Source organism: Podarcis liolepis (genome assembly GCF_965112155.1).
Source record: "Podarcis liolepis genome assembly, chromosome: 17".
Lineage (NCBI taxonomy): Eukaryota > Metazoa > Chordata > Lepidosauria > Squamata > Lacertidae > Podarcis > Podarcis liolepis.
In genome coordinates, this window is record NC_139571.1 from 33793569 (window position 1) to 33808279 (window position 14711).

General features: G+C 42.3%; 1 long non-coding RNA gene across 1 annotated transcript in view; it reads left to right on the forward strand.

Moving 5' to 3' along the window:
* Nucleotides 1-14711, forward strand: part of LOC310696292 — a 238524-nt gene that overhangs the window by 65159 nt on the left and 158654 nt on the right. The window lies entirely within an intron of this gene.

The following is a 14711-nucleotide window of genomic DNA, read 5'->3' on the forward strand; positions in this document are numbered from 1 at the left end:
ATTCGTGACCAAGTGCTGTTCTGCCTCCTTGCTGTTAGCAACGTATCTGAAGGCATTTGGATTCACAATAGAGACATTTCATGAAGCGGAACTCATTGTCACAGATGAATCCCCAGTTTTAACAAAGCCTCCCCCCCCTCTTTTTTTAAAGTAACATCTCTTTCCAGTAAGTCTTCTGGCAAAACATCTAACAGTACAACACAAATTTGGGTTTGTTCCTTCTCTCTCCCTCCCTCCCCCTTACAATCCATTGAGTTCGCAAGCTGCTAGCAGCTAAAACAGAACACCGATACATGTGCTCCTTGCCTTAGATAGAAACATGCTACCAGGAACCCGGGTGGGAGCACAGATTCAGCAGCAGCAGCTTTTTATAGCTCCACGTTTTAAAATGGTTCAGAGCATCAGCAGCTACCCAAGAAACCGTGTGCTATTTTCCACACTGCTGAAGAATGAATATGCAAATAAGGTATTGTAAACTCAATCTGCCAGCATCCATAAAAGGCAAATTGGGTTCCTTTTTGTATGCTACCTATAGCGGGCTACCTACCAGAACATAAGATTCCTGCTAAATCTAGCATTTTTCTCCTTCTTTTACCTGGCAGGTGGGACTAAACACAAAGAAAAACATATAGGTGGGATTCCACAGGGGTCTAAGAGCCGATTATTAAAGTGTGCGACTGTGCACTAAGCAGATATTGACTTGTGCACCACATTTTTCCAAGCGAGAGGAAGCTCTTGGGGCAAATGACAGTTTCCTTGCAAGAAAAGACCAGTGGTGTGTTTGTGTGGGGGGGGATACATCTGTTACACAAAGTGTGCCCTGGTGGTTCTATACAAACAGTGATGAACAGTACCATAAATAAGCAGACAAGTCACTGTCCTGGGGAGGTTATAATTTATATTTTGACAGAACGTGTGTGTGTGTGTGAGAGAGAGAGAGAGAGAGAGAGAGAAGGAAAGACAGAGACATAGGTAAGATAAGAAGAATATGCATGAAGGCATCTTTCGTACTTAGGTTGCTATAGGACAGGGAGGGGTAGTCAATGTGAAGTCCTTCAGATGTTGAGACTCCAACTCCAACTTCCCAGGCCATTGGCCATGATGGCTCAGGTTGACAGGAGCTGAAGTTCATCATCATCTGAAGGGTATCAGCGGGTAGAGGTGTGTGGTCAGTGGACTAGGGTAGTGTCAGTCTTCAGGGAATCCTATCTCTCCCACGGTGGTAGCCAAGAAGCAGATAAACAAGAAGAGTTCTTACCAAGTAGTTTATTCAATATTCACAGAGAGAGAGAGAGAGATGAAGGGATGCAGTCTCTCTTAGATAATGACGTTCCAAGTAAAGTCCCACCTCCTATTCTACACCATCCCCACCATTCCTCCTCAGTCCAGTCTCTGACAGCTAGTCACCTAAAGGGTCCAACAGCCCTCTCACCCCTTTCCCAAAGCCCGCTCAGCTTTGGGAAGGAGGCAGCAGGGCTCCAGCCTTCTGTCAGACCCCTGGTACCTCCTTCCCAAAGCCCTGGCAGCTTCTGCCCAGCTTAGGGAGGGAGATGTGTGCTCCTGCACGTGACATCACAATGTCCCACCCACCCACCCCTATCGCCCTTGCAAGCTGGCACCTCTGGCCCTAACTGTTGCCCTACGAAAAATTTCACCGCACGCCACCCTGCTGAAGGGGGTGTGGTGGATTTTGTTTAATTGTTACACAGGTAGAGCAGGCGGGATCAAACAGGTGGGGCTGGTCTTAAAAAGCAAACGCTACTATTGCCTCATTACGTGAACCATCTTTTGAACACCACAACACACATGTAACTAGCTGTAAAATAACGTAACATGATATGTAATAAAACTGTAATTTTAATCATCATATCAAAAAGCACAGTTCCTGATGTTAACATATCATATCTTCTATATGTTATTGGTAGTTCTATATGAAAGCAGTCCTCAGGATACACCCTTGTTCCTGAGGACTACTTTCTACTTTCGGCTGAAAAACCCCCACTGAGGAATTTCCTGGAAATCTTGTTGCTGAAGAAGCCCAATGGGCGAAACAAGGGTTTATTCTGAGAATTATTCTACTATTAGCTGCCTTTTGTTCCGTTTGTCACACTTTCAGACACAGGACGATGCAGAAGGCAGATATCAGCATGAAATAGAATTGCCAACAGAAATTGCATTGTAATCTTTGGACTTGACAATCCTTGGACTTTACGATATATAGTTACTTTACACGTCCACCACATGTGATTAAAAGGGTACCCTCTTTTTCTTTACATTTCCAGCAGATATTCGAACTTGTTCTGCACATTTTTTCTATTTTGATCTGTTGCCGTTCATTTTCTGACATGGTTTGGGGACGCAAGCCCCCATGCATGGTTTGAAAACCACCTCCTTTAAAACTGCTATTTTTCCTGAGAGGGGAGCTTGCATGCATGCCAATGCCAGCCTCCCTCCCAAAACCTACCATCATCTTCTGCTGAATACAAATATGGTTTGATAATATATCGTGGCTTCTTTATATTTTGTTGTTAAAAAACCAATAAATAAATGTTAAGAAAAATACATTATCAGCCTGATAAAACGATCACTACAGGAATAGTAAGCAATCTGAGAAGTTTTCATAAGTCTTTACGAACTGCGAAAATATGAGATACAACAAAGCACAGCAGGTAATTGTATTTCACTCCATATAGACAGTGGAGAACTGAATTTAAGACTGGGGGAAAAGAGAGTGAAACAGAGAGATATAAAAAATGACAGACTTGCCCATCCTTCGTGTACACACCCATGCAATTTTCATCAGGGCTGCAGCACCTGGGCACAAAGGTCAATCCTGATCCCACTTAGAGCTGCTATTTTTTAAAGGGAAAAGCATTGACATTAAGAGCAGGCACACGTCTAATGGGTCGTCTAGGCTGGCCACCAGACTCCCATTTCTCTCTTTCTAGGCAGGTTCGAGACCTGCACAAACCGTCTCCTGCAAGTCTTTCTGTCACATCGACAGGAGAGTGTGACCTGCATTGCAAAATCTCGTACAAGGAATATAGCTGCCAATCATATAGGAAAGGACAAGTAAACACTGGAAAAATTCTGCAATACGACCATATTTTGGACAATGGAAAGGAAAGGCTGGGGGGGGGCATAGAGAGGTTTGCCTGGGATTTCCCCATGGCTCTGGTTTGCATTTAGCACAAAAAAGGACAGCACTTTATTCTGACTTCCTGACATTTCTTTCCTGTTAATTTCTGTGTTTTCTGTGATCTTTCACATGACATACAAGCCGGTTCTGGAAATCTAGTGGAAGTTTAGCACTCATTTCCATATTGTGTCCTGGAAAAAAAAAATCAATTTTCAATTCTGTTGACTTGTAAATTAGTGAGGGTTTTGCATTGTAATTTTCCTGATGTTTCCGTTATCAAACTGTGGCCACTCATGTGAAGAAATTTGGGGCAGTATCCTGACACACAGTAGATCAAAAAGCTACAGTTCCATGATGGAACAGGTACTGCAGTGCAATAGGAACAATATAAATTGGGACAGAAACGTTTGCACTATAGCCAATGAAACTAACACTATAAACCCCAAGTCTGAATGAGAAAGAGGTGTTACAAGTAGACTAGAACAAAAACTTTCCCCCCTGAAAAATAGGCTTATCCAATGGTGCGAAACTCTCAGTAATGGAAGAAGCTTCTAATAATGTCATTATGTCTTTGTTGTTACAGTCTTCCACCTGAAAAACGTAGCATGATGGAACTGTTGGAAGTTACATGGAACCACAAATGGACCATTCATCCGGATGAATGATTCATTTCACTAAATGTGGCCTGGTTCCATTGTCATCCCTCGTCTTTCCTAGTGTTGGGAAACAGTGTAAGAAATCCAATGATAGCTGCATTATGCTACTGGGTGACTCCACAATACAAAATTATTTTGCTCTGGTTTAATTTTCTGTAAAGTGCTATCCCTCTGTGCCCTCTTGAAATCAGCACTGATCATCTCACTTGTTGTAAGAAGAAAGAACCTTTTCTGTTAGCAACTCTCTATTAGCATCTCTTCAAAAGTCATTAAATCTTTCCATTCCACCTCCAAAGTTCTGTCCTAAAACAGTTTCATCTTGAGTATGGAATGTCTAATTTTTAAATATACAGTGGTACCTCGGGTTACATACGCTTCAGGTTACATACGCTTCAGGTTACGGACTCCGCTAACCCAGAAATAGTACCTCAGGTTAAGAACTTTGCTTCAGGATGAGAACAGAAATCGTGCAGCAGTGGTGCGGCGGCAGCAGGAGGCCCCATTAGCTAAAGTGGTGCTTCAGGTTAAGAACAGTTTCAGGTTAAGAACAGACCTCTGGAACGAATTAAGTACTTAACCCGAGGTACCACTGTATACAATGAAACCATCAAATGAACAAAATGAAATCTGGTGCCCTATGATACTATTTCTTTGAACATGGCTCACATTGACAACATTTGCAATGGTGTGTCCCCATTTGTGAAATACTATCCCCAGGGAATATTGTTTTTAAATGATTGCTAAGCTGTTTTGTATTTTATGGATTTGGAAGATGCTTTGAAGCATCTTCTGAAATGCACTGAGTGAATGTAAATAAAGATATAATAATAACGGAAGTGTAGTCGATAATTATGAGAGCTAGATGAACTAAGCTATTTGTCTTCATGAAGCCTCATCAGTAAGTACTCCCTTTATTTTCAGACTATTCTTTAACAGTGAGGGAAATATATAATATAGGTGTTCAGCTCTGACATTATCTGTAAATGTGATCTGCTAGGTATTTTTAATTACCATTGAGAGATGTACAAGACACATGCAATGGTATTTCCTTCAAAGAGTTCACAGACAACATGGTGCAAAGTGCTTTAGGGGCAGCCTTGGTTTTCCATGCACGTTGCATAGGAAATCAAGACTTTTAAGAATTATGTAATTGCTGCTGTTATTTTTGTTTTATTTTGTGATTTTGCTGCTCTCTTGTTTTGAAGATTGAATTGCTTTGTTATTATGACATATGTATTTCATGCTGTTAATTTGTTTTGTGACGTGAACTTCCTCGAGAGGGTGATAGAGCCCCAAAGGGCAGCACACCAATACCAAAATAAACAGAAACATTTTCATTTTTAAAAGAAATACCATGTTTTTATTGGACGTATTAACTATCTTAGTAGCACAATCTCCTAACAGTCCCAGTAGAAAGTAACACAGTGCAACCCTACACAATGTCACTCAGGGTAAAGTCCCGCTTTCAATGGAATTTACTCCTTATTGAATGTTACATTCTGAACTGAACTGAGAATGCTCCCCATTTTCCATGAACGATTTATGGCAGGAGTGGGGAACTGGATGCAGCTGGCAGGCTGGATCCTCATCTCCCCGACTCCCATGGGCCAAATTGGAAAGGTGAACAGGGCCACCCATCAGGTGAGCCATTTTTGCATAGCACTGCCATCTCTGTACCTGACCCATACCTGATGTCTTATATGATGTCAGGTGTCACCGACCTGACTGGAAGAATCCGCGAACAGAAAGAGGAGGCGCACCAAGAAGAATGGAAGAAATTTAAGGATTATTTAGTTAAATATGCTAAGATACTATAAGCAGAATTATTTGTAAGTACCAAATTGGCCTAGGAGTTAAATATGTTACATTGTATAACATTATGGATAGAGGATAATATGAAAAGAAAGAAAGATGTTAATTGACTAAGTTTATCTCATTTGAAAGAAGTATTGGAAAACTGATACAATGACATATGGAAACTCAGCTAGGGGGATCTGAGGAAGTCACCCAACAATGATAACAAAATTGGGATTTTAACAGGATAAATGTTTTTGTTTGTTTTATATTGTAATGTTTTTCTTTTATGTTTGTTATAAATTTGGAAAATTAATTTTAAAAAAATGAAATATATATATATATGATGTCAGGTGTCGGTGCGAGCATGGTTTGGCTAAAACAGCCTTGCAAACCAAACAGAGGTTTGGCAAGCCTCGCTAGACACATGGGCTGGAGTTCTGGGTTCAGTGCTAGCTTTCCAGATCTACCAGTCTCCTCCTATTCTGTGTCAGAGTCTGGGTTGCTGCTTGAGATGGATGTAATTATGGGATCACTTCTTCTAAGCCCAGATGGCCCCCTTCCTTCAAGCACACATAGAGGGATTGCGAACTGTTCTTCCTCCAAATATTAGCTCCCGCTGGACAAAACGTTGACCATTAATTTCTGGGCTGTTCAGCAGCAACTTGCTTAATAATAATAATAATAATAATAATAATAATAATAATAATAATAATTTATTATTTATACCCCGCCCATCAGGCTGGGTTTCCCCAGCCACTCTGGGTGGCTTCCAAAAGAATATTAAAATACTGTGATACATCAAACATTAAAAGCTTCCCTAAACAGGGCTGCCTTCAGATGTCTTCTAAAAGTCTGGTAGTTGCTGTTCTCTTTGACATCTGGTGGGAGGGCGTTCCACAGGGAGGGCGCCACTACCGAGAAGGCCCTCTGCCTGGTTCCCTGTAACTTGGCTTCTCGCAGTGAGGGAACCGCCAGAAGGCCCTCGGTGCTGGACCTCAGTGTCCGGGCAGAACGATGGAGGTGGAGATGCTCCTTCAGGTATACTGGACCGAGGCCATTCAAAGGAATGGTCAACCAGTAGCTATAACAACATATTTTTCCTGGTTCTGGCTCCTCGGGCCCCTTTTTTTAGAGCTGATCTAATGCAAAAGTTAGTTTTAAATCTTCACAAATGTCATCTTGAGCAACTTGTCATATTTTCTGATTGCTTTGCTATTTGACAGCTCAAACCTCAAAGCACTTTTGCCAATGGGAACCCCTGAGCGCTCTGAATTGACTTCAAAGGAGCTTGCTCTGGAAAAGCACTTGGAGGATTAAGGCTTTTAATAGAAGATTTAAGTGGTAGATTAGATCTAGCTGCTGTGATTCTATCTTCCATTGAAGGCGAGCTGTGAAATGTTTTTTTTTTAATAATTCCCTGAGAAACAGGAAATTATTATACAGAATGACATTGGCAAGAAATGGTTGGCCCATTTCTTTCTGAAATCAAGCCTAGGGCTTTTACTGAGGATCAAGCCTGGAATTGGGTGTCTCTTACATATATTTCTAAATCTACCTGTAACCTGAATTCATGTCCCCCCCCCTTTAAAAACCCTTCAATAAAATACGCTGTACATCTATTTTTCATACTTTCATACATTTTTTCTTCTATAAATAAGTTACTCAAACCATACCTTAGCAAAGAAAATTAGGGTTACATGACAAAGTCGTCCTGTGTCAGTTCTGCTTTCTGCTTTGAGGTTAAAACCACTTGCAGGAAAAGTAATGGCAGATCAAGTTATCCAAAGATCTAAGACTGGATCTAAGAAACACAAGATGTGTTGCTATAGTGGACAATATTATGTTGTCAGCAGAAGAATAATTAAATTCATTCTGAAAAATAATTGAAAATTATGGCGAATGTCTAAAAGATTGAGTGATGTTTCTTGCTCAAATATATTGGGCCTCAAGTTATGAGGTTAGAAAGATAAATAGGATGATTTGTTGCACACCAAACATACTTGGCATGCAAAAGAGCAATACTGTTCATTAATTTATTGTGGGGTTATAAAGGGACATTGAAGAAACCAGACTCTCTTAATGGTGGCAACCATGCGAATATGTAAAATACTTTGAGTGCTCTTACTGGGGAGTAAACCCCTTTGAACTCTGTGGATCTTGATTCCAAGTAAACATAGATAGGATTGTCCTACATGGCTGCAGTTCAGCATCAAATGAATTCCATATATGGGATTTCCCTGCTAAATCTTTCTGGCTGGGATCCAACATTAGGCAAGTCAACTTCTGTTCATTCAGTAGGACTTCCCTTTCCCCCTCCTCCCCCAGTCCTCCTGTCTACCTCCAAAACCAGCTCCAGAGAGTCTCAAATACTAATGAAAGGCAGAATGAAAGATTTCATCATTCAAATATACCTAAAGCAATGTAAGTAATGTAACGATTTCGTATTTATTAGCAGCAGCCCAGTCGGTCATGGCAAAGAATTGGAAAAATGTTAACGCTTTAACAAGAAGTGATTGGATAAGTGGAGCTTGGCAAATGACACAATTCATACGCTCCAACATTTATCCGGTGAAAATAGGGATGCCCCATTCCATAATGATAATGATAATTTTACTATTTATACCCCACATATCTTACTGGCTTACCCCATCCACTCTGGGCAACTTCCAACATATATAAAAACATAATAAAACATTAAACATTAGGGGGGGGACTTCCCTATATAGGATTGCTTTCAGGCAGCTCGGGGGTCAGATAGCTCCATACCCTCCAACATTTCTCCAATGAAAATTGGGACATCCAACCTAGCAGTTTGAAAGCACGTCAAAGTGCAAGTAGATAAATAGGTACCGCTTCGGCTGGAAGGTAAATGGCATTTCCATGCGCTGCTCTGGTTCACCAGAAGCGGCTTAGTCATGCTGGCCACATGACCCGGAAGCTGTACGCCGGCTCCCTCGGCCAAGAAAGCGAGATGAGCGCCGCAACCCCAGAGTCGGCCACGACTGGACCTAATGGTCAAGGGTCCCTTTACCTTTTTAAGGAAAAATGGGACATTCCAGGATCAAGTCAGAAACCTGGATGGCTTCTCTAAATCAGGGACATTCCTGTAAAATATGGACACTTGGAGGGTCTGGCAACTGACTCCGTTATAGAGTGTGTTAGGTTAAGAATTGGAAGATAATAAAAATCAAGATTTCAGCTAGAGTGGCATGCCTTCAGTGAGTACTGGAAAGGATGGCATATTGTTAATATGAATTGCTTTTTTTCTATAATATGAACTTACAAATTTATATTTCCATCTTCAAGTAATAAATATGTAGGACGCTTTAACTGATATACAGAGGGGTGGCTGTGTCATGTTAATAATATTTCTAATGGTTTGCTTGTTTATAGATTAACAAAGCAGTCCTACTGGTGAGTCAGGGAAGCTCCAACAACTTTGCAGGATATGAATTACCCAGAACTCTGCCAGCTGCATAGCACAGGGTCCCAGAACCATAGAATTGTAGAGGTGGAAGGGATCCTGAGGGTCATCCAAATTCCTGCAATGTAGGAAGGCTGGTGCCAATGGTATTACTCTGCTTTTCTTTGAACCACATCAGCAAGGCCCAAAGGGGGGGGGGGTCTTGGCAACTGGGCAGCCCAGGACCTCCAAGCACATTGCCCAGACTTGTGCCCTGGGGAGGTCACTTCAGTGCTGGTATCACAGTGGTTTGACTTCACCCCCGGAGGCGCACTCCATTGTCTCTCGAGACGGGCGCCAACAAATCATTTCCAATCACTGACGGTTGTCTGAACTCACTGCTATATGAAGGCAAATTTCACGAAGCTATTTGCAAAGCACAGGAGTTCAGCCTACACTTAAGCAGGACACTGGCAGAGACACATGCCCGACTGGCATGTTCCCTCCCTCCTGGTCGATCGCTCAGTAGCTTCATAAGCTTTCTTCGGCCCAAACATCACAGTGACCAATGCCAACCGACACCGGCACACTTCGGGATCCACAGAGTTTGAGCATCATGTGTGACAGACCTCAGCAACTCAGCATTTTGGCTAATCTACTTTATTTACATATAAACACACACGGAGCACTGCAACATGGCTCCCTCTCTCTCTAGCATCAGACAGCAAAGAGAAAAAGAACAAAGGACAATAGTCCCACTTCACGGAACACAGTAACACAAACATCCTGTCTTCATCACATCCCACTCTGTGGAGTCAAAACATACACTGTCATGTGAAAGACAACAATCCCATGACTGCAATCATAGATCAGGAATTCTAAGAAGGTTCCCCTAGATTTCTTTCTTTCTTTTGCTATAATCATTATAGCAGCAGCCAAATTTTATCTTTATTTTTAGAAACAGCCTTGACGAAGGGCTTTCTTGATGCAGAGCTAAGGCTATTTTAACACCAGCCACCGGTGGACCAGCTCTCTCGCTCTCTCAGCCTCCTCTTGCATTTGTAAGTATGAAAATTCAGAGCCTCCAGTGACAAACTAGGCTATGCTGCCCATTTCAAATACTCTTCCCATTTGGTGAGCATCTCGCTAGAGCACTATATTCCTTAACGCCCTTTACATGCATGAATTAGAAGGCGCTATTTAAGGATTGCTGAGATTATGCTGATGACAAGTTAATCGTTTCCTTAATCAAATTTTCTTCCATTTGGTCCTTTCCCTCGCTACATTTAGAGCTTGAGAGCACAGGATAAACTAATGGAAAGGAAATTAACAGAGCAATCCAGGTCTTGAGATGTGCCGGGGCTGAGAGGTTATGTCAGGGTAATGCAAGATACATCACTGCCTGACAGATGTGCCAACAAGACATCTCTGATGTGGCTAAAAGTCAGGGACAACACCCTTATAGACTGGATGAAATTTGCAGGTACAGTAGCCCCTTCCGAGGAAATGAATACAGTGGGCACTCGGGTTGTGAACATGATCCATGTGGGGTGCATGTTCGCAACCCACAGCGTTCGTAACCCGCAGCATTTGTAACCCGCGCCTGCGCGTCTGCTCACACGCAGGTTGCGATTCAGCACTTCTGCACATGTGCAAAGCGCAATTTAGCGCTTCTGAGTGTGCATGACTGCCGAAACCCGGAAGTAACCCGTTCCAGTACTTCTGGGTTTCGGCGGTCCGCACCCCAAAAAAACACAACCTGAAGTGGCTATAACCCCAAGGTATGACTGTACTGGCAAATTTCAGAAGGATAACTGCAGTAGTTTTTTTCTTGCAAGGCCAGTTTACAGTTCTGAAGTGGTTAAAAAGGATTCACTTAAGCTCACCCATTGTTTTACGGGCAATTTGTATGAAAATAGCACACATCAAAGAGGTGCAGCAAAGCATGAAATACGACAGTTTTCAGAAGAACAGATACAGGCGGCTTTGTACTAAACACATTTAAGGCTTATTTGGGGGCAGTGGGGAGAGACTAAAAGAGACCCGCTTCCCTCCCTGTGGTTTCTCTGGCCTGTCAATCACAAAAGAGCTCCCACTCCTTCCTCTGCTCTGGTATCTTCCTTATATGGCAAGCCTGGGAGAAACGTTTCAGTTTTTGAAGCTTCCTTGGAAAGAAGAAGAAGTCCCAACAAAAGAAAGATGGATACACAAACTTATGGAATATGCAGAAATGGCAAAACTTACCGGAAAAATAAGAAATCGAGATAACAAACTTTTTATAAAAGAATGGAAATTTTTACAAACAAATCATAAACATATAAGAATATTGGTGGGGTTGTTGTAACAACCTGCAGTTTAACAAGAGTTTATATTTAAAGCAGATGAATAAATGAGCAAATTAAGTTAATTGGGATATGCAGAAAATATTCAAAATAAATTTAAAGAACTGCAGAAAGAGGAGGGAGTAAGTCAAGTTTTGAAATGTTAAAATGATTGTAAAATTATTGAAATGTATAAAACTGAAGATCATAAATAAAATATAAAAAAGAATGTTGCTGTTTTTTCAGTGTCCAAGGACTCAGCTATACAGCCGCAAATAAAACGTTTTAAGTGTGTTTTAAGTGCAATATACAAATGTGACCGTAGATGGAGATGGTGGGGCTTGTGGAAAATTCAATGTATTTTTTAAAATGGGCGGCTTACAGCACATAAAAAAATGTAGAACACTAGGCACTAAAAAATTTCCTGATAGAGGGTTGCCTTCAGATTTTGGTTAGCCAAGGTGGTTCCCTCCAAATGCTGTTGGACTAACTGCCATCATCCTTGTCCATTGGCCACAAGAACCAAGGCTGATAGTCCAGCATCATCTGGAGTGAACCACACTGGGGACACTATTTGGCATGTTGCAGTGCAGGGGGAATGTCTCCAGTACTGTGAGTTTGTGTGCTTTCCTGAGGACACATAGGATAAGACAACCATTCTGTTGGCATAGCAGTGATATTATCTCTGCCCCTCTCCCCAGGCAGCATAACTAGAATATAGGATTGCGCTGTGAAGATCCTCAATTACTCTGGATTCCTAAATAATTAAATCAGACATCTAATTCAAAATCATTTAAGGGCTGTGCGGTGTATTTTTTATTTTTGTTTTAAAAAGGGACATTATTTTCTGAAATACAATGAATATTGTAGGGTGTGTGTGTATCAGCAAATGCTTTGGGAGCTTCTTAATATGATACTGTACATCTTTTCAGGTATTTCAAATAAGAGGGGGCAATGTACTAAAGAAAACAGGATTAAGGTTACCTTGTATATCTCATCTGAATACCATTAAGTACCTTACTCAAGACTGAGATGATGAATTATCCATTTCTCAGCAGCAATCAACTCTTTCCCCCAACCATGAAATTGCTATATAGAGAAAGTGTATTCACTTTTTCATAGGAATGCAAATGTTATTGAGTTATTTCAGAAAACAACAGTTTCTCACTCTTTAGTGACAGCTTATCCCAGACTTGCTTGTGTGTGTATTGCATAGTGTAGCAAATTGAGCCTTCGCTCAGTGCAACATGCATTCTGTGAGCAGACAACATGTTCTCATTGTCTGAGAGCAAGTCTGTCCCATCCACCTCTTTCTCCTTGAACGTTATCACTAGCAACTGGTACCATCCAAAAGCAGAAAGGGGGTTAGGAGGCAACAGAAGGAACTGGGGCACCTCTCCCTGTGGCCCCAACCTTGAGCAAAAGCCAAGGCTCAGAGACAGAGAAGGTGAGGTGGTCATGTCCAGGGCTGCTATATCTCTGGCTAAGGAACTGAAATTAGTTTTCTGATATCGAATCTAATAATTACAATAATTTTATTAGTTATACCCCACCCATCTGGCTGGGTTTCCCCAGTCACTTTGGGCGGCTTCCAGCACATATAAAGACATAATAAAGCGTCAAACCTCCCAATACAGGGCTGTCTTTAGATGTCTTCTAAAAGTTGTGTAGTTCTTTATCTCCTTGACATCTGATGGGAGGGCATTCCACAGGGAGGGTGCCACTGCCAAGAAGGCCCTCTGCCTGGTTCCTTGCAACTTCACTTCTTGCAATGAGAGAACCACCAGAAGGCCATCGGAGCAAAGGCTGAGGTGTCAAGCACAATACCTGCCCAGTAGCACAAGGACCATGGGAGGCAAGAACGCACAGGTAGGAGAAGCACGTGCCTTTAGGCCAAGGAGATTAGCCCTTTAAGAGCACCTAAGTGTGGTGCTTAGCTGGGTGGAAGGGCTTAGAAAGCTTCAGTCAACCTCCAGCTTTCAGCTGGAGCAAGTTGTGCAAATGGAGCTATCCAAGGTACTGGAACTCCAGCCACCTTGCCACCTGGGTTTCTGCTGTGATCTTTCTCCGGGAAGCGTCCTGTTCCTCAGTATGCACCATCCCCACAGAAACTGCCAGAAACAAACAAACCCCAAGGCTCTCCCACTGAAGAAGAAAAAGAACCGATGCAACGACTGTAGCCAGTAGACCAGTCCTCCCACTTGACCCTCCTCTCCTACTGATGCGTTTAGGAATGTTAAGCTCTAAGTGGCAAGATTAGCCTTGCTGCCAATTTCAAAGATTTATAACATTTGGTCGGCATCTCCCTAGTAAAGCTATAATTACACCACAGAGATGGCGAGGATCTGGAAGACAGCAAGAGAAGCTAATTCATCATGACCTTCCTTGAACATAGAGGACTCCAGAGCCATGCAATGCAAAAGCCCTCAAATCATTTGAGAGGATTTCCCCCTTCCCACTTTTAAAAATCACATATTATTATATATGTGTGTGTGTTAAAGGTATAAGTTGGTTGCTCGAGAGCAATCAGGCAATATGCCTCAATAGTCTGTTTTAAAGCTTTCTTATTGGTGATAAAAACCTTTGGAATGCAGAGAGCCTCTATTCCGTGTCTTGCTCATTCACTGGCAGAATCTGAGAGTGGGTGGTCCTTAAACCTTCCCCAGCAGAGTAGTTTCTTGACGCCCAGTCTGCGCCTCCCCTCTCTGCGCGGAAGCCTACTGCGCAAGGAAGGCTTGGGTAACGGGGACCTCTCTCCTCCCCACTTTGCTCAGGCAAGGTGTCCTGGCACTGCCTCGCCTCCTCTGAGCCCTGCATCTCCTCTCCACTAGAGGTGTGGCTTCCTTCCTCCGCTGAGGACGTGCTGCTTTGGGGGCTCTCTGTAATCCATCCGGCTTTCCCCCTCTCGCCCCTGAGCTGATGGCAGTTCCCTGACAATATGGTTCTTACAGACTTTCAAAATTGGACGAATTAAGGCTAAAAGTGTACAAGAAGAAGAGCCCTACTGGTTCAGACCAAAGGTCCATTTAATTCAGCATCCTGTTCTCTGTGTGACCAACCAGATGCCTATGCGATGCTTGTGTGTGTGTGTGTTATTTCTTTAAGGATAGTTTAGAAACTGAAAATTTATTTTATATAATAATTTGTATTCCTATTCATTACCATCTTATTTATTTTGTATAACTAACATATGCCCTGTTCAGGCATTCTTGGTCTTGTGTTGGTCAACATTGGAATGGTAATGCACTGAGTGGTCTTAACCTTAGCTATTGCATGAAGACCATGACCATCTATAGACCATGTATCTCAAAGTCATGAGTTTGAGCCCCACCATGGGCAAAAGGTTCCTGCCTTGCAGGGGGTTGGACTAGATGACCCTCATGGTCCCTTCCAAC